This window comes from Capra hircus, chromosome 24 (genome assembly GCF_001704415.2).
Source record: "Capra hircus breed San Clemente chromosome 24, ASM170441v1, whole genome shotgun sequence".
In the NCBI taxonomy this organism is placed as follows: Eukaryota; Metazoa; Chordata; class Mammalia; order Artiodactyla; family Bovidae; genus Capra; species Capra hircus.
In genome coordinates, this window is record NC_030831.1 from 263690 (window position 1) to 291332 (window position 27643).

General features: G+C 50.9%; 1 protein-coding gene across 1 annotated transcript in view; it reads left to right on the top strand.

Moving 5' to 3' along the window:
• PARD6G (par-6 family cell polarity regulator gamma) overlaps positions 1-27643 on the top strand; it is a 76533-nt gene that overhangs the window by 41529 nt on the left and 7361 nt on the right. The gene's annotated exons all lie outside the window — the stretch shown is intronic.

Genomic DNA, 27643 nt, shown 5'->3' on the forward strand with positions numbered 1-27643 from the left:
GGCCTTAGTCCCTGGGGCTGTGGGCTCTTCCCGCCGGAAGCAGCAGCAGTGTGAGGGCGGGCCGGAAGCGGAGCCCAGAGCTGCCAGCACGAGGCCGGGGCCTGGTTCTCTCTCCTCCACCTGAGTCCCTGCTTGACTGACAGTGTTCTTACATCGCTCGCCACCAGTCGTCCTGTGGCGAGGGGGCCACACAAGCAGAGCGCGCTGAGCATCGGCCAGGGCCTCCTGTGTGCGGGTGGAGGGGACGTGGAGGACGGGACGTGGAGGAGGGCCCTCAGGGGGGCCGCTGACCTCACCTCGATCTGGTTCTCTGGCACCAGATCAGAAGTGCTGCATCTGCAGCCCTGGCTGAGCCGGGGTGTCCTGCTGCTGGTCCCGAAAAGTCAACACAGCTGCCACTTCCTCACGGTGACGGGGGTGGGGCGGGCGCGGGCGCTCCCGTGCAGTCGCCGGGGCTTCGGGCCCTCCACGGCCCCTCCTTCTGTGGCTACACCTGCACCCACTGCCCCGCACGTCTGGGTGCCTGTTCTCCTGCGACCCTCTCAGCCAGGCCTGATCTCGATCAGCCTGCATCGCCGCCATCCTCTCGTCTCTTTGTTCTGGCTTCTCAGTGTTGTATCGTCAGTTGCTCCCAGGGCTGGTGTGTTGTCCAGATCCCACGTCCACAGCTCTGCCGGCCATCCCAGGTTGTGGCGTCGTCTCCCGAGGTGCAGAAAGTGAGGCGTGGGTGTGAGCCGTGCGCATGTGTGAGAAACGGGTCTCTGTGCCCCTGGCACGTGCAGTGGGGTGGGAGGCACTACGGGCGCCCTCGTGACACACCTGTGACGTCGGCTCACCAGGGGAGGCGGGACGCTGCCCGCGGGGCCGCACACAAGGCTGTGCTGATCAGGCGTGCGGGCTCAGGCCCCGCGTCCTGTCCTTTGTATTTTCTCTTTTTCCCTGGCCTCACAGAAGTGGCCCAAAGAATAACCAGCTGCCTCAGGGCTCTAACCCTCTTGTAAGCATTTCGAGCATCCGGGCTTTGCCTCCAGCCGCTGCCTTTCTGTTCCGTGACCGCAGGGGCGCCCTCACCCCAGCCCTCAGCACTCTCTCAGGGACCCTGACTTCAGGGGGTGCTCACCCCCGCCCCCAACACTCTCTCAGGGACCCTGACTTCAGGGGGTGCTCACCTCCGCCCTCCCCCACTCTCTCAGGGTCCCTGACTTCAGGGGGCGCTCACCCCCGCTCCCCCACCAGGACTCTCTCAGGGACCCTGACTTCAGGGGGCGCTCACCCCCGCCCCCAGCACTCTCAGGGACCCTGACTTCAGGGGGTGCTCACCTCTGCCCCCCCACCACTCTCTCAGGGACCCTGACAGCAGGGGGCGCTCACCCCCGCCCCCTCAGGACTCTCTCAGGGACCCTGAATGCAGGGGGCACTCACCCCCGCCCCCTCAGGACTCTCTCAGGGACCCTGACTTCAGGGGGCGCTCACCCCTACCCCCAGCACTCTCTCAGGGACCCTGACTTCAGGGGGCGCTCACCCCCGCCCCCCCAGGACTCTCTCAGGGACCCTGACTTCAGGGGGCACTCACCCTCGCCCCCAGCGCTATCTAAGGGACCCTGACTGCAGGGGGTGCTCACCCCTGCCACCCAGCACTCTCTCAGGGACCCTGACTTCAGGGGGTGCTCACCCCTGCCACCCAGCACTCTCTCAGGGACCCTGAATGCAGGGGGGACTCACCCCCACCCCACCCCCACCACTCTCTCCGGGACCCTGACAGCAGGGGCGCTCACCCCTGCCGCCCAGCACTCTATCACCGCCCGGAGGCCCCTGAGCCTACCATTCTCACCGGTTCTGTGGGGGAGCCCACCTCGGGTTGTTGTCAGGCTTCAAGAGGAGAATGTTTCCGCTGTGTAGGAAGCCTGGCCCCTCGATCCTGTCGCTGTCGTTGGGAGAGGCAGGGGCAGCTGCGCTTCTCCGGACGGCAGGCGGGAAGCAGCACCACCCTGATGCCCCCCGTGCTCTGGAAAGGCCCACCAGCCCTGTGACGGGGCTGTCCTTCCTGGGGGTGGACTGGCCTGAGAGTCCTGGAGGGAACACTCCAACCCCACGTCCTTTCCCACAGCAGGGGCTCTGAGCTTTTGGTCACAGAAATGCTATTTCTGTGATTTTACTGTAACCACACCCACTCGGTCATCTACTTCATAACTTTCTGTACATTGATGGTGGATGAACAGATAAACGAAATGCGAGGTATCTGCCCACTAAGGTATTATTCAGCCATCAGAAGGAGTAAAGCGCTCTGGGGTCCAGCCTGCAGTACAGATAGGAAGCAAGGCCTCGCGGATGAAGCCGGCCTGTGTTGTACGGCTCCAGCCCGATCCACGCGTCGTGTGTGGGTTCTGTTTGTGACCAGTCTATCTGTAGCGGCGCTTTCACGGCTGTCTGCAGATGCGCACAGGTTGCCAACGCACGTTCCCGCCAAGCAGGGCAGGCGCTGCTCCGCCTGCCTGTTTCAGCTCACACTGTGAACTAGCTGTGTGCTTTTCACCGTCTATTTAGTGCCATTTTCCACATTTTTCTTTTTTTAATGTATTCAAATACATATAACATAAAATTTAGCAGTGTAGGGGCTTCCCAGTTGACTGAGTGGTAAAGAATCCACCTGCCAATCCCATAGACAGAGGAGCCTGGTGGGCTGCCGTCTATGGGGTCGCACAGAGTCGAACATGACTGAAGCGACTTAGCAGTAGCAGCAGCAGTAGCAATGCAGGAGACACAGGTTGGATCCCGGATCCAGGAAGATCCCACATGCTGCAGAGTCCTCAAGTCCATGTGCCTAGAACCCGGGGGCCACAACCAGAGAAGCCACCACGATGAGTCTGTGCACCACGACGAGAGAGTAGCCCCCCATCTCCACAACTAGAGGAAAGCCAGCACAGCCATGGAGACTCAGCACAGCCAAATAAACAAATAAAATTATGAAAAGAATAGCATTGGGACCATTCAAGTGTTCAGCTCTCTGGCATTAAACATGCTCCTGCTGTCGTGCAGCAGCCACAACCATCCGCCCCTGTAACTTCATCTCATAAAACTGAATCACTCTGCCTGTTAAACACTGACTCCCCATTTCCCCTCCCTCAAACCTGGCAACCACCACTTTTTGCCTCTATGATTTTGACAACTCTGAGTACCTCATATAAGTGATATTAGACAGTATTTGTCCTTTTGTACTGGCTTGTTTCAGTGACTGAGCAAAATGTCCTCCAAGCTTCATCCATGCTGCAACCTATGTCACGATTTGCTCTTCCTTTAAGGCTGAGTAATAGTACCTTCTGTGGCTACCACGTTTTGCTTTTCCACTATTCCATTGATGAACACGGGGGTTTCTTCCACGTTAAGCTATTGTGAATAATGCTGCTGTGAGCATGAGAGACAAAAAGCTCTTTGAGACCCTACTTTCAATTCCTGAGTATGAACCTAGAAGGTCACATGGTAACTGTATTTTTTTGTTTTTCTGAGGAAGCCCCATACTGTTTTCCACAGTGGCTGTTCCATTTTACATTCCCACCAACAGGGAACAGGGGTTCCGGTTTCTCCACACGCACACTGACACCTGTTTTCTGGTTTGGGGGTAGTAGCCATCCTGATGGATATGAGCTGGTAGCTCACTAGTTTTGATTAGTGTTTCCCATCATTAGTGATGTTGAGCATCTTTTCACTTGCTTGATCATCATTCATATGCCTTCTTTGGAGAGATATCTATTCAAGTCTTTTGCTCATTTTGCACTGGATGGTTTGTTTCTGGTTGTAGAGTTTTGGTTCTCTATTTATCTGGATATTAATCCCTCATTCAGACACATTATTTGCAAATATGTTTCCCTGTTCTGAGCGTTGTCTTTTACTCAGTAGAACGTGTCTTTTCTAAGATATAAATGTACCTTTGGGCCGCATCTTAGTGGTGACATCCTGGACATTTAGTTGCAGCACGTGACTCTTATTTGTGGCACCTGGGATCTAGCTTACTGACCAGGGATCAAACCCAGCGCCCCCCCCCCCCGCCCCCATAGCCTTCACATCGGCAGGTTCCTTTCCTTCTGCATTTACTACCCTTACCCTCTTCTGCCCAGGGCTGTCCACTGTTACAAGCTGTGCAGGTGTTCCCCTTGGATGGGTAAGAGATATCGCTGTACCTTTCACTCTAACGCTTTGCCCACTTAAGAATAACAGCAGTCCCCAGAATGAAGTACTCACAGTGGAGGAATCCAAATCTGGTCAAAATCTGCTCCCTCCCGGCACACTCCCCCCCCCCACACACACACACACTCCTGTCCTCCCTGGTCCTGTGAGAACAGCTGGAGACTGGCCCAAGGCGGAGGGAATGCAGGAGGAGACCAGCAAAGGCACTGGGAGTGTCTCTATTTTCAGCAGAATAAACAGGAAGTACAGACACTCACTTGTCACCACTTACCCGCAAAATAAACCCTCCCAGTACTAGCGACCCCTGTGTTCTTATCATCTATGGGATGGGCCTGTACCCCTCTGGCCCCAGACCAAGACCAGAGGAGGGGCCCTAATGGAATCTCAGTTGCTCTCTGCCCCCAGGGTAAGGGGCCTCCCACAGTGCCAGCGGAGGCTTGATGACTTAAGTATACCAAAAGATCTCCAGCATAATTAGAGGACTCTCAACTGTTTACTTTTAAAATAAACATAAATGTGGGTCATTTGCAAGTGTCTGTTAACTGTTCTTGGCATTCTGACATTCTTTTGGGTTCCTAGAATGAGGAAGATACATTTTAAAAACTTTTTTGGTTATTAGAAACTGCATAATTGGGGGTAGGGTAGGGAGGTAAGGGTATTTGCTTGTGATGTCACTTAAGTGAGTTGCCAGAAAAAGTAATTAAGGGATGTTCTTCAAAATAAGTCCGTTGTGAATTTGGTTACAGATACTGGCAGAATCTATAATTTCTGCTTTATAAATGCTTTTCTTGGATTCTGCATTAAGTAGCAGGAGGTGTGTTTGGTTTTGGAGTTAGGGGTTCACTGCTGAGCAGAAAGCACTCAGTGGGTGTAACATTTTAAGTGGCCACAACTGAATTTCTGTATTTTTTTCCGTATTTTATTCTGTTTCCTAAGATACTGCCTAAGGTTTTGAGGCTGTGTGTTGAGGGCAGGGTAAGGATGTAATTTCACTGAATTCACTTCCTCTCTGGGCCCACACTTTTCAGAACAGGCGTAGAACCTGCAGGTAAACATCCTCTGCTATGGGAGATGTGTCACAAGACACATTGGCTTTTTTGTCACTGATTTCTGGACGTTTACATGTTTGGAAATTTCCTTTTATTTTCTAATTATAAAAAAGGACAAAAATTCTCCCACTGCTCTACCATGGGAACATGCAGAAAACAAAACGCCTGAACCCCGTGTTCACCCTGGAGTGGGAGTGGATGTGGGAGAGAATGTGCTGACACAGCTCATTAAAAAGCAAACAGAGCCCGAGCCACGCACCATCCAGAAGCGTCCGGGGCTTGTCGTGGGGAGGCTGGCCACTCTGCAGCCGCCATCGGACAGCCAGGGCCGCCCCATCTCCTGGACGCGCTCCCTCCATCCGTGTCACTGCAGCGTCTCCTCCAGCTGGGCCTTTGGGAGGGAGGGGAGACACAGCTGGCTGATCCTGTTCTCTGACCACCCCACAGACACCTTGTGTATAAACAGTGAGCGTTTACACAGATGGAATTGGAATCTACTCCTTCCTTATTTACTTGCTAGTCAGATATACTTTTCAATGTTTTCAAGCCCATAGTATATTAATAATTTGGATTCTTTTAAAATCTTTACACATCACAAACATATCCTAGGTCATTAAATCCTTTGTAAAACATTTGTTTTAAAAAATGTTTTGTTTTGCTTTTTTCTGGCACATCCGTGGTGGTCCAGTATAAGAATCCATCTTCCAATGTAGGGGACACAGGTTCGATACCTGGTCCAGGAAGACCCCACATGCCACAGGCAACTAACGCCCGTGTGACACAGCTTCTGAGCCTGTGCCCTTGAGCCTGCGAGCCACAGCTTCTGAGCCCCTGGGCTGCAGCTACTGAAGTCCGAGCACCTCGAGCCTGCACTCCGCAAGAGACGCCACCATAACCAGAAGTCTGTGCAGCAGCGAAGAGCAGCCCCAGCTTGCCACAGCTAGAGAAAGCCCTTGCACAGCAACAAAGGCCCAGGTCAACCAAAAATTAATTAACTTAAAAAGAAACGTTTAAAAAATTTTTTTACAATTATAACATATTTGTAAAAGAAAATTCAAACAACACGAAAATAACTCCAGCACTCTGAGGTGACCACTGTTAAGTAGTTTGGTGAGGCGCCTCCAGACCCCTTGGTGTAGATACAACTCATTGGATACAGTTTTATATAAACAGGGTCATAATACACATACTACAGAGATCATTTTAGTCTAGCATCACATTTTTGACTCCTTGTAGATTATATTGTATTTACCATCTTTTTAACAGACATAGCAATTGTATGAATGTAACAAACTGTGACTAATCCCATATTAATCTAAACTGTTCCATTTTTCACTATAGTAAACTGTTGTACCTTTCATAAACATGTCAGATTCAGGATTAATTGGTAGAAATGTTCTTGCTGGATTAAAAGGCATGTTTTTAACTAAAGTGTATTTATGCCAGTAGGCCTCTCTTTAGCCGGGCATTAAAATGACCCATTAAAATTTGAATTGGGTCTTTTAAAACACACCTTTGAAGACTGTTCTTATGTGGCATGAAAACTCACGAGCTTTGCATTGACCCTCCTGAACACTGCAGTGAGGCCAGCAAGGGTCTCGCAGCGCTGTGGGGTGAGGGGCTGCCCTTGGCTAGGACAGCACCCCTGGGGCCACCGGGAACTCCGAGTCCAGCCTGCCCCCACCCTCCGAGTTCAGGGAGCCCCTCCCCGCCAGGTGTGCCGGGGGACCTTCAGGACGGGGCTCCAGGGGAGAGGCCGTGCAGGCGGCACTGTGCCTGCTGAAGCAGCGTGCCTCCACAGGGGCCGGAGGGCCACGGGGCTGAATGTGGCCACAGTGTCGTTTTCCTGTCTGGTCCGAGCGGGTCATTTGCCGCAATTAACACATGTATTTAAGCTGGTTCTCCGTGAGCATTAGCTCAAGGATTTCCAGTCTGATGGGAAATAAGGCCCCAAAACAGAAGCACGGTTGGAGCTTTCTTTTCATGTTTGAGCTGATAATCCTGGTTGTCAAGCTGCCAGTGTGAGTAGGATTTCTCTTTGTAAAAATCTGTCTAAACACAAAGCAGCAGACTCCTCTGATAACATAACAGGGCTGTGTTTCAGTTTCCAGAGTGGGTTAGGGTTCTGTGCCATTGCCCATTTTTAGGAGGGAGAGATTCTTTGGCCTTCTGGAACAGCCCTGCCTATAGACTGCGACTGCACCACCAGCCTCCTCCGTGTGCCTGGCGCTGGGGCACCTCCCACGGAGGCAGAGCCCCGGCGCCCACCTAGCATTCAGACCGGTGAATATGGCCATTCCTTTCTGGACTTTCTGAGTCTCCAGCGCTGTGGCGAGCAGGTTGGTCCTGTTTGCCCTTTGGGGGGTGGGTTGCGGGGCCACTGCAACTCCAGAGAGGGGCCAGGTCCTGCAGGCTGTGCAGGTTGTGCCAAGGCTGATGCAGAACCATGGGAAGGTTTAAGCGGATGCTCTGTGAACTGGTGGAGTGTCCTTGTTTATAAAGTGGCTGGTTAAAACAGGGATTTCCCTGGTAGTACAGTGGATAAGAATCTGCCTGCCAACACAGGAGACGTGGGCTTGATCCCTGGTCCAGGAAGATCCCACGTGTCATGGACCAGCTAAGCCCAAGAGCCACGACTGCTGAGCCTTGTGTCACAACTACTGCAGCACGAGCGCCCTAGAACTCACGTGCGGCAGCTACTGTGCCCACGCACCTAGGGCCTGTGCTCCGCAACGAGAGAAGCCATCCCAGCGAGAAGTCCCTGCACCGAAACGAAGCGCAGCCTCTGCTTGACTCAGCAAGAAAAAAGCCAAGCAAAACAGCAAAGACCCAGGGCAGAACAGTGGCTGGTTAAAACATCTTTTGTTTGGATGAGAAATAGTTAATCAGTATTCATCTTAAATGTTTAAAGATCTTAAGCATTTTGTATTTGATACATTTTTACTGGAAAAAAAAGCTCCAGGATACTGGAAACTTAAATCTTCTTTCTTACCCATCTAGTCTACACCTGCCTGTGTTCTCACGGTCAGTGAGCTGAGGAAGCTGTTTTCATTCCTGTTAGTAATCGCTTTGAATCCAATTAAATGCCACTGCATTTGGAGGGAAATCTTTTGGGGTGAAAATGAAGACAGCTGGAGGAGAAGCTGCACTTGGTGGGGGCTCTCCACAGGCGCCCCCCGGGAGAAGACTGTGCCCTGGAGCAGCTCCTGTGAAAGCGCCCCACACAGAAACACTAAGGGTGCTCTTGAGATAGGCCATTTCTGTTTAAAGGGCTTCTCATGGCAGAGGACAGCTGTGGAGACTGGAGGCAGGTGGAAATCCAGGGGGTGTGTCTTCAGCCCAGCCACCCACGGTGATGCAGCCTCAGTGGGGCTCACCAGTGGGGAGGAGGGAACCTCTGTGAACAGGCAGCAGCCGAGGAAAGGAAGCCCTGCTTTCAAAGAGTGGCCCCAAGCCCGGGATGAAGCCACCCTGTGCCGCCTTCCTCCAGGCCCGAGCTCACAGCTCTGGAGATGCTCGCTTGCTCCTTTTTACCTTTTCCTTCTCCTTCCTTCCCAAACTCCAGCCTGGCTCCCAGCACTGCAGACTGTTTCTCAGCCTTCTGCCTGTCTTGCCCCCTCCTCTTTCTCTCTGGCTGCACTGGGCCAGGCTGGCTCCCTGCCCATAACTCCCTCCTGGTTCCACAGCTTAGAGGCAGGACTGGCCCCTGACGCACCGCCTGGCCCCGCAGCAACCTCGGGGATCCTCGTCACATTCATATTACAGTGCATCAAGGCGCCTCTCGTGGGTATCTCACACTGTGCCTTGTGTATGTTTGTGTCGTTGCCCAGCTCCATCGCAGCCTGCTTGTTTCCCTTTAACGTCCATTCCTGCCTAAGATCCATCGCTGTTACCTACCCGCTCAGGGAGCCCTTGGAAGTAGCTCCCATCTGGTCTGGGGATCACCAGCATCAGTGCCCCAGGGAGGGGAAGGCCTTGTGAGACGCTTGTTCCAGTTGCAGCCAGGATCCCCGGGGTGAAGGTCAGAGCTGATCCTCCAGCGCCTCGTGTTCATGGCCCCAGAATGCACCTATCCCTTCTACTCTCATAACAAATGCTCATTTAACAGTTTGCTGTTGACCAAGGACTTTCCAGCTATCATGTGACTCTCACAACAAACCAGGCTGTAAGATTGTTCTCATTTTGTGCATGATGAAACTAAAGCTTCAGAAAAGGTCAAAGCTTCCAAACATAATTCTCAACTGAAGTTGTTTGGAATCTATTTATAATAGTCCCTGGTGAGGGCTTATCTGGCACCTTTCAACAAAGGATGTACAGAGGTGACATCCAGGCGTTTCACTGTGATGGGTGTGATTTGTGACTGTCAGCAGTCAGAGGAAGCCCCAGCCTTGGGAGCTGGAACCAAGGTGGGCCCCCACCTCACGACCATGTTGGCTTCCTGTCGCCAGGAGAACCCTTATTTAGAATACAGTCAACTGCAGTGGGACCTCAGCACAAGGTGCTTATCATGGGAATGGTTTACCTGTGCTGGTTTGGAGTCCAGAGATTAACATTTCCATCGTGAACTTTTCTCTTTTCCAGAGACGTAAGCAAGATTTGGATTTCCTCTTGCATAGTGATCTGTCTTCCTGTTTTTGCCCTTTTCTCTGTACTTTCCACTCTCTCCGGTGGGAAAGTGATTTCAGCCCGGAGCTGCGTCTCCGTTAGACTCCACCTGCACCCGGGGTCTCATAAACCCGAGCTATCTTGTAGCATTTAACAGGTGCAGGTGGACATTAGGGCGATACTGACGGTTGGCACTGGAGATGCTCACTCCTGCATTGTCTTCTGTGGGGACACCAGGGCAGGCCATGCCCCCGGCCTGCCCACCACACTTCCCATCCCATGAGAACCACTGAGGGAGGGAGGTGCCCTGAAGAGCTGCGCCTTGTCGGCCTGCAGAGGAGAGAGAGTCCTGACACTACCCACATCGAAGGCTGTTTCACTGTGAGAAAGCATGGGCAATACCACGCTGACCATTTTACCCGTTTCTGAGCGTGTGGGTCAGGGGCACTCAGCACATTCACAGTGATGTGCAAACACCACCCACCTCCTAAATCTTTTCGTCTCCCAGCTGGAACTGCACCCATTAAAAATAGTGTGTTTTAGTGAGTTAAATCAAATGCCAAAAAGTACCTCTATCGATGTAAGTATTAATCCTATAAAATGCCCATGGGGCACACTTATAGCTGATAAACATCTACAGTCTTGTTAGAATTTCTAATCCAAGGTGAGGGATTACACTTTTTCAAACAGTAAATCACTTAGGAAATAACTGTCACTTGCTAGTGGAGTCCCTGCAGAGATCCCATGCCTTCCTGGGGGCTGTCTGTGGCCGACCCTTCCCCTGGTTCCCATGCACTGACTGCCGTGGCCTAGAGGCCGGCAGTGGGAGCTGTGCTTCTTGGGCTTCAGCTGCGTGTGGAGTCTCAGCACCTCCGGACACGTAAGGGCATCAGCAGTGACTCAGAGGGTCAAGCGCCCTAACTGGTCTTCCTCTTGCCGGGACCTCAGTGAGCTGGCAAGTGCAATCTGTGTCATGACGTGTGTTTGCCTGTTGGGAGTAGAGTCCCCTGAGACACCAGGGCCCCTCAGCCAACAGCTGCGCCACCTGTCTGCCTCCCTGCAAACCTGCCTCCCTCCACCTCCCAGACTCAGGAGAGGGAAGCCAGGTGGGAGCCGAGCCCGCATGGCTCCCGCCTGTGGCTAATAAGCCTTTGGCCTTGGAGCCACCCTAGTCTCTTTAAGCATCTTTTAGTGGATGAAATTTCTTCGTGCAGTTGACACTGAAAACACCAGATGCATGTTTCTGATGCTCAGGACCATCAGAGGGCAGAATCTGAGACTGAGGTTTAGATTTAGTGTTTGTCAGCGTGAAGAAGAGAACCCTTAAACCATCTCTCCAGCAGCTTTCTGGCGGCCCTCATTGTCGAGGTGCGTGGGCACACTTAACTAGCGCACACTGACGGATCTCCTGTGCCGGCAGAATCAGTGGGATCGCCGAAATTCAGAAGGACCCTGCACTCGGTGCAGCAGCTCCCTGGGCTTTGCATGAGGAGGTTTCCAGATCCGGAGGTCCTGGGTCCTCCTCAGGCCCCTTGGGAGATCCCTGCCGACCACCCTCTGTCGTGAGATGCTTCTGAAACTAAAATACATCCTCCTCACCTTTGCTACTTTTTAAGTCCTCATCCACTGGTGCCACAGACCAGTTAACATCGTGTGCTGTGAGCTGCTGGCGTCGCTCTGCAGACACTCTCTGCCAGGCCCCGTGGTAACTGGCAGGGGTCCTGGCATCCCGAGGATGGGGGTGAAGAGCGCTGCAGAGACTGTGTGTGCTTCACCAGGAGCCAGGTGTAAGGTCCAGATCTGTTGTTGCAGCGGGAACTCAATGAGCCCTGTTTCCTGCGAAAGGAGGTGGTTTTGTCGTGTGGGCTGCAGGGGCCGGGGAAGACTCCCGGGGTTGCGGAGCCTCACAGGCAAGCCTCGCATCTTTGAGTCCATGGAGGACTGAGGGGGATGACCTGTCCCTCCTTTACAAAGGACAAACCTGAGTCCCAGAAAGGTCGTGTGGCTTCGCAGAGGTTCGGGTGTCTCCTCCCACAGCTGGAGCTGCGAGTGAAGGAGGCTGCGGCTCTCTGGGGCAGTCAGCAGAGGAGCTGGGCGCTTGCACAAGCCTGGCCCACAGGCTGAAGTTTCCATGGGCCTAAAGGCGGCATCAGAAAGTGTCCCTGGACAGACCACAAATTCCTCTGGAACGCAAGAAGGATGCGCACTGTGGTTCCTGGCTGCCGTGGTTTTTCCGTCTTGGATGCCCCTGCTGTCCAGCCCCTCTGCTGACCTGGCTTGTTGCCGGGGTACCAGGCAGCTCTTCAGAAACAGCAGGAAGATAACCTATTCAGCTCTTAAAATCTGGGTCCTCAAGATGTACTGAGGAGAAAACACAGGGTGCAGAATTGTATGCACACGATGTTACACTGAGCAGGGGGTGACAGTCTGTGTTCATACCTGCTCGTATTTGCACAGACAGACTCCGGGGTGATTGATAAATGAGCAAAAGTCATAGCCTCGGGTGGGGATGGGGAGCAGCTAAGGCCATGGGGTTTGCTTCTGGGGTGATGACAGTGCTCTGGAATTAGGCGACAGTGATGGTTGCACAGCTGAGTGCACCGTTATCGAGGGCCACGTCAAACATGGCTCAGCCAGCAGTGAAAGCAGGTTCTTGAAGCAGGTGTTTCACTTGACTTTGAGCCTCTGCCACGTATGTAACACGAGCTGGTCTTCGACCCTGCTCTGGATTCTGGGACTGAGGGCCCCGTGAAGTTGTCTTCTGCAGAGTCTTCAGGGTGTGTGGGCTAGAGGGCCCGGGGGCGGGCTGGCCTGAGTGTGTGCAGGGTCCTGGATCTGCTTGCGGGCGTTCGTCCTCAGAGGCTGCTGGCGAGGCGCCCAGGTGGCGTCGGCGGACTTTGCCGTGGGCTCAAGGAACAGACATCTGCCTGTTGGCACCACGCAGTGCCCAGCAGCCTCTGCTGAGAGAGGGCTGCTGCCGTGTGTGGGCACTCAGCTGGCGGGCGCTGTGAGGCTCACAGTGCCTGGAGGGTGCAGAGCCGGGCCAGCTGAGGGCAGGGGCGAGGGCCTGTACCCCCCGCCCAGCCGCACTCTGGCACATCCGTGCCCTCCTCTGCTGTCGGGCCCAGTCGTGGGAATTGCTGAAGGAGGTCTGCTCTAAGTATGGGCTTTTCTGCCAACAGTTATTTTCAGCTGTTTGAATTATAGTTGTCCCCTCTGGTAACCGCTGTAGCGTCCTGTAAATACAGGCTGAATCACAGCCCCAGGCAGGAAGGGTGGACACGTGGATGGCTCCACTCCTCCTGGTGGGGCCGGCGACCCCTGAGGCTTTAAGTGGCCACTCGGAGGCAAAGGAGCCATCGAATGTGGCCCTTTCTCTCTGATTCAGTCCTGATACTCTTCCCACACCATCTGCTCTGCAGCTGAACCAGGAGCCCATCATGAGCTGGTGGCAACCCACCGGCTCCAACGTGGGTTGGAAAGCTGGCTTTTCAGAAGTGTCCAACCCCGTTCTGCCCCTGGCAATCCCATCCTGCTCCTCAGACAGACCCCTAAGAGGCCCGTGTTTTCCTTGGAAATTAAAGGTTCATGTTTCATTTCATCTGACCTCTTGCCTATTTCATAAAAACGATTAAATCTGAGAGGGTGGGAGATGGGGACAGCTCTTCCTGGGATTAATGTCCATGAAGTGGGGGGCCTGAATCTGGCTTAGCCCCCAACACAGTGTGCTGGGGCTGGTGAGATGAGACCGAGGGTCTTTCATGACTGTTAGTCTTGGGGTGTGGTGTCTCGACCACGAGCCAGCACAGCAGCCCCAGCTGGAGGTGAGGGTGGAGGAGGTGAGGGCAGAGGGCAGGGCTGGCATCGGGGCCCCTGGTTCCAAGCTTCTGAAAATGTGCCTCTTGAGAGAGACATCAGCTCCATCTCCTGATGCTTCGTGAAGTGATGGATCCACAGGGCAGCTGCTCACAGCCTGCTCCCCGGTTGCTGAGCTGGAGCTGTGGATTAACCACACTGTAGGAGGGCATGGTGCTGAGTCTTCAGCTGAGCTTCTTGTCTGAGGTCAGCACCTCAGGCGCGGAGGTAGGAGGCTCCGGACAAGACCTGCCTGGGGACCCGGGGAGTGGGAGCGGGGCACTCATCAGGGCCCCACCGTTAGCCCTTCTGCAGTGACGCTGAGGCCTGTGACCCGCGGAGGGCAGGACACAGTCCTGGCAAGGAAGGACTGTTCTCCCATGACGGCCGGGGGGCGGGAGGCATGTTGCTGCAGGTTGGGGCGTGCGCGCCTAGCTGAGAAAGATGACTTCACTCTGCCCTGGCCTCACATGTGTCTGAGGCGGCAGCCCCGAGACACACCTGAGTGATTTCAGATCCCGGAGTAACCGAGTAAAAATGTTCCCCTCTAGTCAACAATATGACGGCAGCCCTCCTGCCAGGCCCTCCCCGTGGGCTAGGCCGTGGGCACAAGGCCGGGAGGCTTGGCAAGAAGTCCTCCCACATGGGCTTGAGGCGGGAACGGCGAGTTCCGATTGGTGCTTTGTGATCCGTCCCCCTTTGTGGCTTCTGCAAAAATGTAAGAAATTGGGCGGTTGGCTCTGTGTTTCCCTTGACTCGGCATGTTCTTTATTAACCATCTGCCCAGGCTGGGTTGTCCTCCTCCCTCTTCTTCCCAAGAGGAGGAGCGAATGGCCTGCAACCTTCAGGCTGTTTGGAGTTGACATGGCCCCCCAGGTGGGAGGGGGCTGGGGCCGAGGAAGGAGAGAGCACGCCCTCCTGTCAGCCTCTGCAGCTTGGCTTGGGGGACGACATTCAAGGAGGCCATGCTGGATGCCCCGAACTGTGTTCCCTGCCCCTTCCGTCTTAGATCCACGCCCTCTTGCAGCAGCAGAGAACTGGCCCCCAGCCGCTCCCCTGTACCTGGTCTACACTGCAGGCCCTGGCGTCAGCGCCAGGAGTGTCCCCAGAGGAGCCGTCCTCCTCTATCTTCCAGGCTGATCCTCACCACAGACCCAACCCCTCCTCTCCTCCCAAAGCCCCTCCTCCAGGAACCCGCTTAGGAGTTCCTGTTCTCTGACCAGAAAGACATCACGGTGTGTTGCTGGGGCTCGTGGGCGGTTGGGGTCACTGGATTTAAAGATGTGGCCTGCAGCAACATCACAGAAGCGGGCCTGGGGTGGCTCACCATGCGTGCTGACCCAAAGCTCAGCAGCCTCACTTCCAGGAAGAACCCACGAGAGGCACGAAGAGCGGGGGCCTGTGGGGGGTCCCCACATAGAGCAGTTGGGGGGTCACATGGGTACGGAGGCCTGTCCCTGCACTGTGCACTAGACACTGCAGAGTGACAGAGGCCTGCCCCACACGGACGGCGCTCAAGATGCAGAAAACGAGAAGAGCTGGCGTGAGCCGCGCACATGCAGCACAGACCGAACTGCCCCAGAGCCGCACCTCGAAGCCCTAACCCCAACGTGAGGCTCTTCAGGAGGCAGTTAAGGTTAAATGAGGTCACGGGAGGGGGCCTGTGTCCTTCTAGGAAGAAGAGGAGCCACCAGGGTACCCCCTCCACTGTGAGGAGGCCTCGCAAGAATCCACACGCAGCACCAAGTGCAGCTCCAGCCCCAGGATGAACAATAAACTACCTGCGGTGCTTTGCTCAGCAGCTCCACCTGGCAAGCTAACACAGCGCCCCATTCCACTCAAAACATGAAGTGTTACTGAGTGGATTTTCTGCATTTGTGTCGCGATGGTTAATCGTACATGTCAGCTTGACTGCCGTGAGTGACGCCAGAGAGGCTGTGTCTGTGCTCATGTCTCCAGGAGAGATGGGCCTCTGAACCGGGGACTGGCTCTCCACCACCCCACCGGCCAGAGGACCAAATGAGGACAAAGGTGAAGCAGAGGGCCCTCTCTTCTGGGGCTAGAGGGTCTGCCCTCAGACACGGGGACGCCCGGCCTCCATAAACAGCACCACGAATCTCCTCTCCTGTCTGTGTCCACATGTGCTATCAGCTCCGTGTCTCTGGAGAACCTTCCTACACAGACACATGGGCACAAAACAGCCTGGAGAACCCCTGCCGCACAGACCCGTGTTAGGCTCATAGAACAGCCTAGGAGGTTTGCACGAGACATTTACTAGGGAAGAGCAGGACGGTCGGGGCATTTTCTCTCTGTTTTGTGTATTCAATCCACTTGATCCAATCCATTTAGTGTCGGCTCCCAACAGGTGCCGAGCACTTTCTCTGTACATTGACTGAATGAACAAGCCAACAGGAGGGAGTGAGTCTTCCTGACGCTGTCTTCACTCCTGCCACCTCTGGAGCAGTGTGCAGGCGAGCACCAGGGTCCTGTATCTAGTGGCATCTGCATCTAGCCTCAGAGGGAGGTTCCCTGGGCCTCAGGGGCCCTGAGGACCGAGGAGGAAGGACCTTTCTTAGCCAGCTCGGCCTCCAGGAAAGGGTGATCCCAGCTGACGTGGCCTCTCCAGGCCTCAGGAAAGTCACCCTAGTGGCTCCTGGCCCCCTGACCTGCCTGGGTCTGTGGGCCTAAGGCTGGACCCTGAGCACCTGGAGTGGGTTGGAGAGGGCAGTTCAGACTTCCTGGCTCCATGCGCCTTTGCTTTCTTGCTCTGGAGCCCTGGGGAGGTTGAGGGGTGGCTCAGAAGGAGCAAACTGCTCCCTGGGCTACGGTGACCTAGCTGGGCCTCAGCCTGGCTTCTTCCTGAAGCCATAAAGCGTCACTGGTCATTGACCTCCGAGGTCCTACCAGCAATCTAGACCCTGAGTCTCGGTGGAGAATCCTGGGTGCTGCCCAGAACTGGCCATGCAGGACCTAGCACTGCTCACAGTGGGCTTTGACAGCATCTCAGCCGACTCTTTGGGGGAGCGGATCAAACATCTCGCAGAACTTGGGCATGGCTTCCTCTTGGCAGAGAAAAGTGTTTCAGAGTTGACTTTATTTTCACTTTGAGGTGCTTTCAAGATTCATCTGCTTGAGGAAATTTTTAACAGAAAACACGGATGATGGTCTGAGTCTTGTCTTCCTGGTAAACTTGTTCAGCCTCCTGGCATGCATCACCCTCACGAGGCTGGGAAACTGGGAGGAAACGCCATGCCTAACTTTTCAAATTAGGACTCTGTGCATTGTGTGGTTGCATTGCTCATATTCTCATCATGCTGGTTCCAGCAACTTCTATTAACACATGGTATTTTGTATTGGGCCTCTTCTGCAGGGCAGACAGAAAAGAGCTCCTAAGACCAGCTCCCCCACACACGGTGTTATTTATGTTTCTGTTTTTTAGAACCAGGGCCATAGCTACTTTTGTTTGCTGCTTTACTTAGAAATGCACGGGGACATGACCCTGGGTTAGGCGATGGCTTCCTAAATATAATGCCAAAAGCACACCCAACAGAAGGGAAAATATCTGGAACTCACCAAAATGTGAAACTTGTGTGTGTCAGGGGGCACTATCAAGGAAATGGAAGCCAACAGAACAGAGTATTTTCAAGTCATATCTTATATTTGTATCTAGAATAGCCGTCTATGGGGTCGCACAGAGTCAGACACGACTGAAGCGACTTAGCAGCAGCAGCAGCAGCAGAATAGAAAGAAAATTCTCACCAATGACAAAAAGGCAAAGGATCTGAACAGACATTTCTCCAGAGAAGATATTCAGATGCCAATAAGCACATGAAAAGATGAAGACAACGAGAAACAAATGTGGAAAAACTAGAGCCTTCAGGCCCTGCTGATAGGAATATAAAATAGCATAGCCACCATGGAAAATAGTTCAGCGATTCCTCAAAAAGCTGAAATTATGGTTACCACATGACCCAGCAATGTCACTCCTAGCCATCTACCCAAGAGAAATGAGCACATGTGTCCACACAAGAACATTCACACAGCACAGTTCACAAAGGCCCAACGTGGAAACAAGCTGAGTGTCCATCAAGGATGCATGAATTTTAAAAACGTGGTCCATCTGCACAGAGGAATATTATTCAGCTGTAGATAAGAAATGAACTTGAAAATATAATGCTCACTGAAAGATGTCAGACATAGAAGGCCACATACTGTATGCGACCACTTATATGAAGTGTCCAGACTATAGAGACAGACAGTAGATGAGCATTGGCTTGGGGCTGGAGGGAGGAGGTTGCTTTGAATGGTGGTGTTTTTTTCTGGGGTAATGAAAATGCTCTGGAATTAGATAGTGGTGGTATTTCCACAACACTGTGAATTTACTAAACACCCCAGGATTATACATTTTTTAAGTGGTTTAAATGGTGAATTTTGTGTTATGTGAATGTTATCTCAAGAAAGCACACAACAGTTTTTAAGGCAAATGCTCAGGGAAGGAACACGGGCTGGTGAAACACGCAGCTGGGTGGTGCCACTTGGCGCTCTGTGCTGACACCCCTCCATGGACTTGGGCAGGTGTGGGGGCCTTCAAGCTCCTCTCTGAGATTTTGCAGGGGAGGAGGGTGGTGTGGAAATACCCTCCTGGGGTGGGGATACCTTCTAGCTGCGTCCATGCTCACCTGCTCGAGGGGTTCACAGGGGAGCAGGCAGACACGGCCTGAGACAGTTCTCACGGGAAGAAGATACACAGACAGTGGTGACCGAGCAGTGGGTTATGGCTTTGGGGTCTTTCCAAGGAAAATTTAAACTCTATCCTGCTGATTCCTTCCTTGTGTCTCCTTGCGCCTCCTTGTGTGTCAGGGAGTGATCTAAAGAATTCTATGTCCAAGTTACCGAAAACAGTACCCAAGGGAAAACTAGAACAGTTCACCCTCTATATCCGCGGTCTCACGTCCACGGATTCGGTTGAACTGAGGACTGAAGAGGATGCGGATGCAGAACCCACAGACGTGGAGGGCCGGCGGCACTGGGCCATTTAAGAGGCCTGAGCCCTCAGACACCCAGGAATGACTTACTTTGTTTTGCTTTGTTTTTCGTCAAAAGAAAGCCTGTTGTCAAGCGCCCAGCCTTTCTGAAGCTCACATGAGAGGAGTTTACTTTGAAAGAACATGTTTTAGATTGAGAGGGAAGCCGGGCTGGAGGACTGGTGAGCTTGTTAGGGAGCGGTGCTCCAGCCTCCCCGCCACAACCACTGCCGTACGAGTTGGAGGTGCCCCTTCCCACCTTCCCAGCTCTCGACGGGCACCTGTGCCCCGCCTGTTTTCAGGTCTCGGGTTGTCTGCACACCTAGCTGACGGGTGTGTCTCAGCCCACCTGCCTGCGGCTGATGCTCACCTGAGCACCCCAGGGCAGCTTCCAGGCCCGTCACCTGCTTGGCAGATGTAGGACCCGGGGTGCTACTCTGCCATGAGGTGGTTATAAGTGAATACTTCTAATAATAAGGGACCAAAGATTCTTAGGTTTACCAAAAAGGGTGGATCCACAGGTGTGATTATAAGGAAGCTTTGTCACTCAGTCAGCTTTTGGGGTTGGGGGAGGCTGCTGGCCATCCCACAACCCAACCTATGTGGGAGGCAGAGAGGCTAGGAAGCTGGTTAGTCCCTGGCCCCAATGTAGGTGGAGGCCACTGCCTGAGACCTGCTGACCACCATCTGCAGTTTGGTCAACCGAGAGCCAGCCTCGGGGTTGACAGAGCCCGTCCTGCTGAAGTTGCAGGGGGATGGGCGGGGGCAGGCAGGCAACTAGCATCTCTCGTGGAAGGAGGGGAAAAAAAAGAAAAATCAAGCAACTGGGAGCACACAAGACACCTCTGTGCCGGTTAAAACAGATGTTGTCACCTGAGAAGCTCAAGCCCCAGAAGCCGACTCTAGTTCATGGACACAGTTCAAGGCCCCCGCCCGCCCCGGGACATGGAGCTCACAGCCACTGAGAAGGCCACACCCCGGGAGCCCTGTGAAGGGCCCTCAGCCCTGCTTCCAGGTGCTCTCCTTCCAGGCTCCTGACACCGGTCTGCGGGGGTCTCTGCAGATGGCACAGACAGTGGACCTGCCTCCCTTCGTCCCCAAGATGGCCCAGTGACCCAGGGCTACCAGGGCTTCCCTGCTGGGATGATTAGCAGAGACGCTTAGACACGTGCTGAGTGTCCATGCCAAGCCCCCCAGAGCCTGTGCACCCCCTGCTAGAACAGCTGTGTCTGCCGTCGGGAGGTGCCACACCCTAAAGCAGCCCCTTCTTCCCAGAAAGTATTGCAATGCAGGTTTACCTCTAGGAAGGGTCCTAGGACCACAGCTCCAAGAGGGGCCCTGACTGGCCTGAGCCCAACCCCAGCCCCACCCAAGATCTTGGTTCCAGAACCAGCTGAACCATTGCAGGGCAGGAAAGGACAGACGACCACAGACTGGCAGGTGCCAGGCTCGCTTTCGGCTCCCGAGCCATGCATTCCTTGATCCTTAGAGCAGTTTACTGCTGGGAGGTCTTTAGGACTCACTGCCCTACGCCTGACTCTGCACTTATTTTGAATCATTTCTTTAAAATCCTCTTTAAACTTCCTTTGATTCTGGAACCAGCCCTGATAAAAGCAACCATGATGCCAGACCAACGCCTGGCACACGATCAGTGTGTGGCCCTCAGGTGCCCCTGGAGCCGGCCCACCATGCTTCCTCCCACAGGGGCTCAGCAAGCCCAGGGGCTGCACTCTTGGGGGAGATAGGGGCTAACAGGACGGCTTCCTTTGAGGAAAACAGGGGGTGGGGTGGTGGGGGCCAAGACGAAGCATCTGGAAGTGGCATCTGAATCCCTGCAGCCCAGCGAATCAAATGAGCTGGGAGTGGAGAGAGCTGAGTGCCTGGCGTTGGGGTGGGGGGGACCCTCCAGGGAGTTCTGATCACTGCAGGAACTGAGTTTATCAGCGGCACTGAGGGAAAACAGTCTAAGGAGACAGGTCTTGAGGCTTCAGGACAAAGCTTGTGAGGAAAGAAAACTGCAAGAGTTTCAGATGCCTTTGCAATATGTGGCACATTTTGTTTTTCAGCTTATGTGTCAGACTTTAAATGTTGATGCTTCCAGTGTCTCTAAGAATAGACTCGTTCTGACTTGTGTTTGATCCAGCAGCGCAGCGCTTCCGGGAGGTTTGCATGTCTGCTTAATCATGGGCAGGGGAGCTGCTTGGCCTTAGCTACCCTGGACAAGCTCAGACTGGAGGCAGTATTTGCATGCAGATGGGTGATGGCTAATCAAAGGCCCCATGTGAGCTTCTTAACCCTTGCGGCACGCGTCCCTGAACGGTAGAGGGCCATTCTCCGCCGCTCCCCCTCCCCTCCGTGCCCCTCCGCCGTCTCATTTCTGCGTCTGGAATCCCTTTCACTTGTAGAATTCCACACAGAAGCCAGCAGTCTGCTCGCACCACTTCCTGTGCTGTGGGTCTGGGTGCTCCTCCGGTGACCATGCAGCAGTCACGGGGGCTCTCCTGTGATCCCGACAGCGATCAGACTCATTCCTGAGCTCTTCCTTCTCTCCATGACGCAAACTCTGCTAGGAGCAAAGAAGACCGCCCCAGCTTGTGTCTGAAGAAACTGAGTCAGCAGCACAAGACGGAGGACAGCGGACCTGGCTTATTGGACGGCAGGCGGGGCGCCTGGAGAGGCCTTCTCCTCCCCGCAGGCCTAGCCCAATCGGCAGGAAAAGCTGAGGACACCCCGCTGAGCACCAGGGCAGGGGCTTTCTGTCCGGCAGGCAGAATGCACCTTGGTTTCTACATTTGTCTGGAGCTTCCCAGCTTGAGCAGTTACAAGAACGGAGGGGAGTTTGGCCTGTAGGCGTGAGGTGTCTGGGTGCTGAGGTCCGGCATAGCCTGGCCAAGGCCACGCCACCTGCCTCCCGCATTTTATTCGAGGGCTTTCCATTGTCTCATTGATCTGTGTCTGTTTTGTGCCAGTACCATATGGTTTTGATTAGTATAGCTTTATAATAGCCTGGACTCAGGGAGCATGTTACCTTCAGCTCTTTTCTTCTCAAGATTGTTTTGACTATTCAGGTTTTCTGTGTTTCCATACGTATTTTTAAATTACTTGTTCTAGTTCTATTGGAAGTCTCATGGGTATTTTGACAGGGATTGCATTACTTCTGTAGATTGCCTTGAGCAGTATGGTTATTTTCACAGTATTATGATGACTCTTCCAATCAACAGCGTATGTTTCCTTCTATCTGTGTCATCATCAACTTCTTCTGTTAGTGTCTCCTAGTTTTCCAAGCACAGGTCTTTACCTCCTTGGATATATTCCTATGTAATTTATTCTTTTCTGATATGACTATAAATGAGACTGTTTGCTTAACTTCTCTTTCTGATAGTTCATTCTCAATATATAGAAATGAAACAGATTTTGAATGCTCATTTTGTATGCTGCAACCTTACTGAATTAATTGATGAGCTCTAGTAGGTTTTTTTATGGCATCTTTAGGATTTTCTATGTATAGGATCATGTTATCTTTAAATAGTGACAGTTTTATTTCTTTCCAATTTGGATTCCTCTTTTTGCTTTTTCCTGTCTGCTCCGGTTAGGACATCTAGTACAATGTTGAATATAACTGGTGAAAGTTGGTGACCTCGTTTTCTTCCTCATCTTAGGGAAAGTGGTTTGAGCATTTCACTGTTGAGTATGATGTTAGGTGTGGGCTTATCCTATATGACCTTTCTTCAGTTCAGTTCAATCGCTCAGTCGTGTCCGACTCTCTGCAACCCCATGGACTGTAGTATGCCAGGCCTCCCAACATCACCAACTCCCAGAGTTTACCCAAACTCATGTCCACGGAGTTGGTGACGCCATCCAACCATCTCATCCTCTATCGTCCCCTTCTGCCTTCAATCTTTCCCAACATCAGCGTCATTCAAATGAGTCAGCTCTTTGCATCAAGTAGCCAAAGTATTAGAGTTTCAGCTTCAACATCAGTTCTTCCAATGAACATTCAGGACTGATATCCTTTAGGATGGACTGGTTGGATTTCCTTGCAGTCCAAGAGACTCTCAAGAGTCTTCTCCAACACCACAGTTCAAAAGCATCAATTCTTCGGCACTCAACTTTCTTTATAGTCCAACTCTCACATCCATACAAGACTACTGGAAAAACCATAGCCTTAACTAGATGGACCTTTGTTGGCAAAGTAATGTCTCTGCTTTTGAATGTGCTGTCTAGGTTGATCATACCTTTTCTTTCAAGGAGGAAGTGTCTTTTAATTTCATGGCTTCAGTCACCATTTGCACTGATTTTGGAGACCCCCAAAATAAAGTCTGACACTATTTCCACTGTTTCTCCATCTATTTGCCATGAAGTGATGGGACTGGATGCCATGATCTTTGTTTTCTGAATGTTGAGCTTTAAGCCAACTTTTTCACTCTCCTCTTTCACTTTCATCAAGAAGCTCTTTAGTTCTTCTTCACTTTCTGCCATAAGGGTGGTGTCATCTGCCTGTCTGAGGTTATTGATATTTCTCCCAGCAATCTTGATTCCAGCTTGCACTTCATCCATCCCAGCATTTCTCATGATGTATTCTGCATATAAATTAAATAAGCATGGTGCCAATATTCAGCCTTGACATACTCCTTTTCCTATTTAGAACCAGTCCATTGTTCCATGTCCAGTTCTAACTGTTGCTTCCTGACCTGCATACAGATTTCTCAAGAGGCAGATCAGGTGGCCTGGTATTCCCATCTCTTTCAGAATTTTCCATAGTTTATTGTGATCCACACAATCAAAGGCTTTGGCATAGTCAATAAAGCATGTCCGACTCTTTATAGCAGAAATAGATGTGTTTCTGGAACTCTCTTGCTTTTTTGAGATCCAACAGATGTTGGCAATTCGATCTCTGTTTCCTCTGCTTTTTCTAAAACTAGCTTCAACATCTGAAAGTTCACGATTCACATATTGTTCAAGCCTGGCTTGGAGAATTTTGAGCATTACTTTGCTAGTGTCTGAGATGAGTGCAATTGTGCAGTAGTTTGAGCATTCTTTGGCATTGCCTTTCTTTGGGATTGGAATGAAAACGGACCTTTTCCAGTCCTGTGGCCACTGCTGAGTTTTCCAAATTTGCTGACATATTAAGTGCAGCACTTTCACAGTGTCATCTTTTAGGATTTGAAATAGCTCCACTGGAATTCCATCACCTCCACTAGCTTTGTTCGTAGTGATGCTTCCTAAGGCCCACTTGACTTCACATTCCAGGATGTCTGGCTCTAGATGAGTGATCACACCATCGTGATTATCTGGGTCGTGAAGACTTTTTTTGTACAGTTCTGTGTATTCTTGCCACCTCTTAATATCTTCTGCTTCTGTTATGACCATACCATTTCTGTCTTTTATCGAGCCCATCTTTGCATGAAATGTTCCCTTGGCATCTCTAATTTTCTTGAAGAGATCTCTAGTCTTTCCCATTCTGTTGTTTGCCTCTATGTCTTTGCACTGATCACTGAGGAAGGCTTTCTTATCTCTTCTTGCTATTCTTTGGAACTCTGCATTCAAATGGATATATCTTTCCTTTTCTCCTTTGCTTTTCACTTCTTTTCACAGCTATTTGTAAGGCCTCCTCAGACAGCCATTTTGCTTTTTTGCATTTTTTTTCTTGGGGATGGTCTTGCTCCCTATCTCCTGTACAATGTTATGAACCTCTGTCCATAGTTCATCAGGCACTCTATCAGATCTAGTCCCTTAAATCTATTTCTCACTTCCACTGAATAATCATTAGGGATTTGATTTAGGTCATACCTGAATGGTCTAGTGGTATTCCCTAGTTTCTTGAATTTCAGTCTGAATTTGGCAAAAAGGAGTTCATGATCTGAGCCACAGTCAGCTCCCAGTCTTGTTTTTGCTGACAGTATAGAGCTTCTCCATCTGTGGCTGCAAAGAATATAATCAATCTGATTTCAGTGTTGACCATCTGGTGACGTCCATGTGTAGAGTCTTCTCTTGTGTTGTTGGAAGATGGTGTTTGCTATGACCAGTACGTTCTCTTGGCAAAATTCTGTTAGCCTTTGACCAGCTTTGTTTTGTACTCCAAGGCCAAATTTGCCTGTTACTCCAGGTGTTTCTTGACTTCCTACTTTTGCATTCCAGTCCCCTATAATGAAAAGGACATCTATTTTGGGTGTTAATTCTAGAAGGTCTTGTAGGTCTTCATAGAACCATTCAACTTCAGCTTACTGGTTGAGGCATGGACTTGGATTACCATGATATTGAATGATTTGCCTTGGAAACGAACAGCGATCATTCTGTCATTTTTGAGATTGCATCCAAGTACTGCATTTCAGACTCTCTTGTTGACCATGATGGCTCCTCCATCTCTAAGGGATTCTTGCCCACAGTAGTAGATATAATGGTCATCTGAGTTAAATTCACCCATTCCAGTCCATTTTAGTTCGCTGATTCCTAAAATGCCGACATTCACTCTTGCCATCTATTTGACCACTTCCAATTTGCCTTGATTCATGGACCTAACATTCCTATGCAATATTGCTCTTTACAGCATTGGACCTTGCTTCCATCACCAGTCACATCCACAGCCTTGTCTAATGCAGTGAAACTATGAGCCATGCCATGTAGGGCCACCCAAGACAGACGGGTCATGATGGAGAGTTCTGACAAAATGTGGTCCACTGGAGAAAGGAATGGCAAACCGCTTCAGTATTCCTGCCTTCAGAAGCCCACGAAGTGTATGAAAAGGCAAAAAGATAGGACATTGAAAGATGAACTCTCCAGGTCAGCAGGTGCCCAGTATGCTACTGGAGATCAGTGGAGAAATAACTCCAAAAGAATGAAGAGATGGAGCCAAAGCAAAAACAACACCCAGTTGTGGATGTGACTGGTGATGGAAATAAGCTCCAACCTTTCTTATGTTTAGGTATGTTCCCTCCCTACCCACTGTGGAGAATTTTTATCATAAATAGATGTTGAATTCTGTCAAAAGCTTTTTCTGCATCTATTGAGATGATCCTGTGATTTTTATCTTTCAAATTTATGAAAATGCTATATCACATTGATTGATCTGTGAGTGTGAAACCATACTTGCTTCCCTGGGATGAATCCTGTGTAATCGTGGTATATGATCTTTTTAATATATTGTTGGATTCAGTGTGCTAACATTTTGTTGGGAATATTTGTGTCTATGCTCATCAGAGATATTGGCCTATAATTTTCTTTTTTGATAGCTTTTTCTCGATGAGTCTTGCTAAAAATTTATCAATTTTATTTATCTTTTCAAAGGACCAGCTCCTAGTTTTATCCGTTCTATTTTTTAAGCCTCTATTTTATTTATTTCTGCTGATCTTTATGATTTATTTCCTTCTACTAACTTTGGGTTTTGTTTGTTCTTTTTTCTAGTTCCCTTGTGTGAAAGGTTAGATTGTCTGAGATGTTTCTTGTTTCCTTAGGTAGGCTTGTATTACTGTAAACTTCTCTCTTACGTTTGCTGTGTCCCATAGATTTTGGATCAGTGTGTTTTTGTTTTCATTTGCCTCCAAATATTTTTTTATTTCATCTTACTAAAGATGCATTGGTTCTTTAGTAGTATATTGTTTAGCCTCTACATGCTTTTGTCTTTTGCAGTGTTTTTTGTTGTTGTTGTTGTTCTTGAGTTGGTTTTGTAGTCTCATAGCATAGTGGTAAGGAAATGGCAACCCACTCCAGTGTTCTTGCCTGGAGAATCCCAGGGATGGGGGAGCCTGGTGGGCTGCCGTCTATGGGGTCACACAGGGTCGGACACGACTGAAGCGACTCAGCAGCAGCAGCATAGTGGTTGGAAAAAATGCTTGACGTGATTTAAATGTTTTAAAATTTACCAAGACTTGGCTTATGGCCCAGCATGTGATCTATCCATGTGCACTTGAAAAGAATGCATATTCTGATGCTTTGGGGCAGAATTCTATAAGTCCATGTAATCTAATCTTATCCTAAGACCAGTTTCCTTAATGATTTTCTGTCTGATCTGTTTATGCTGTTGTTGCTTCGTTTCTCAGCTGTGTCTGACTCTTTGCAACTCCATAGACTGCAGCGTGCCAGGCTCCTCTGTCCATGGGACTTCCCAGGCAGGAATGCTGGAGTGGGTTGACGTTTCCTTCTCCAGGAGGTCTTCCCAACCCAGGAACTAAACCCACATTTCCTGCACTGGCAGGCGGATTCTCTGCCATTGAGCCACCAGGGAAGCCCTCGATGTTAGTGGGATGCTAAAGACCCTCACTGTCACTGTGCCGCTGCCGGCCTCCCCCATCATGTCTGTTAATATTCGCTCTCTGTATTTAGGTGCTACTGCTTTGAGAATGTATATATCTGCAACTATTATATCTTTTTACTTGGGCGATACCTGATCATTGCTGAACGTCGTTCTTTGTTACTTGTTACCGTCTACCTTAACATCTACTTTGTCTAGTATTCTTATCTTGGCTTTATTTCCATTTCCGTTTGCATGGAATAAATTTTGTCTATACCCTTTCAATCTGTGTTTTTAGATATGAAGTGAGCTTCCTGCAGCATGTACATGGCTCTTGTTTTTGTAGGCATTCAGCCATTCTTTTGATTGGAGGATTTAGTCCATTTACATTGAAAGTAATTATTAATAGGTACATAATTATTGTCATTTTAGTTCATTTTGAGTTGTTTTGTAGCTCTTTTTTGATCCTTTCTTCTTTTGTTCCCTTGTCTTTTGATAGTATCTTTAGTGTTATGTTTGGAAAACTTTCTCTTTTGTTTGTATTATAGGTTTTTGGTTTGTGGTTACCATGAGGGATGATAAGTTGTTGATCTTGCAATTCCAAACACATTTAAACAACTGCAGTTTTACTCCCCTCCCCCCACAATTACCATTTGACATCACATTTTACATACTTTTTGTTTTTCTATCCCTTAACTACC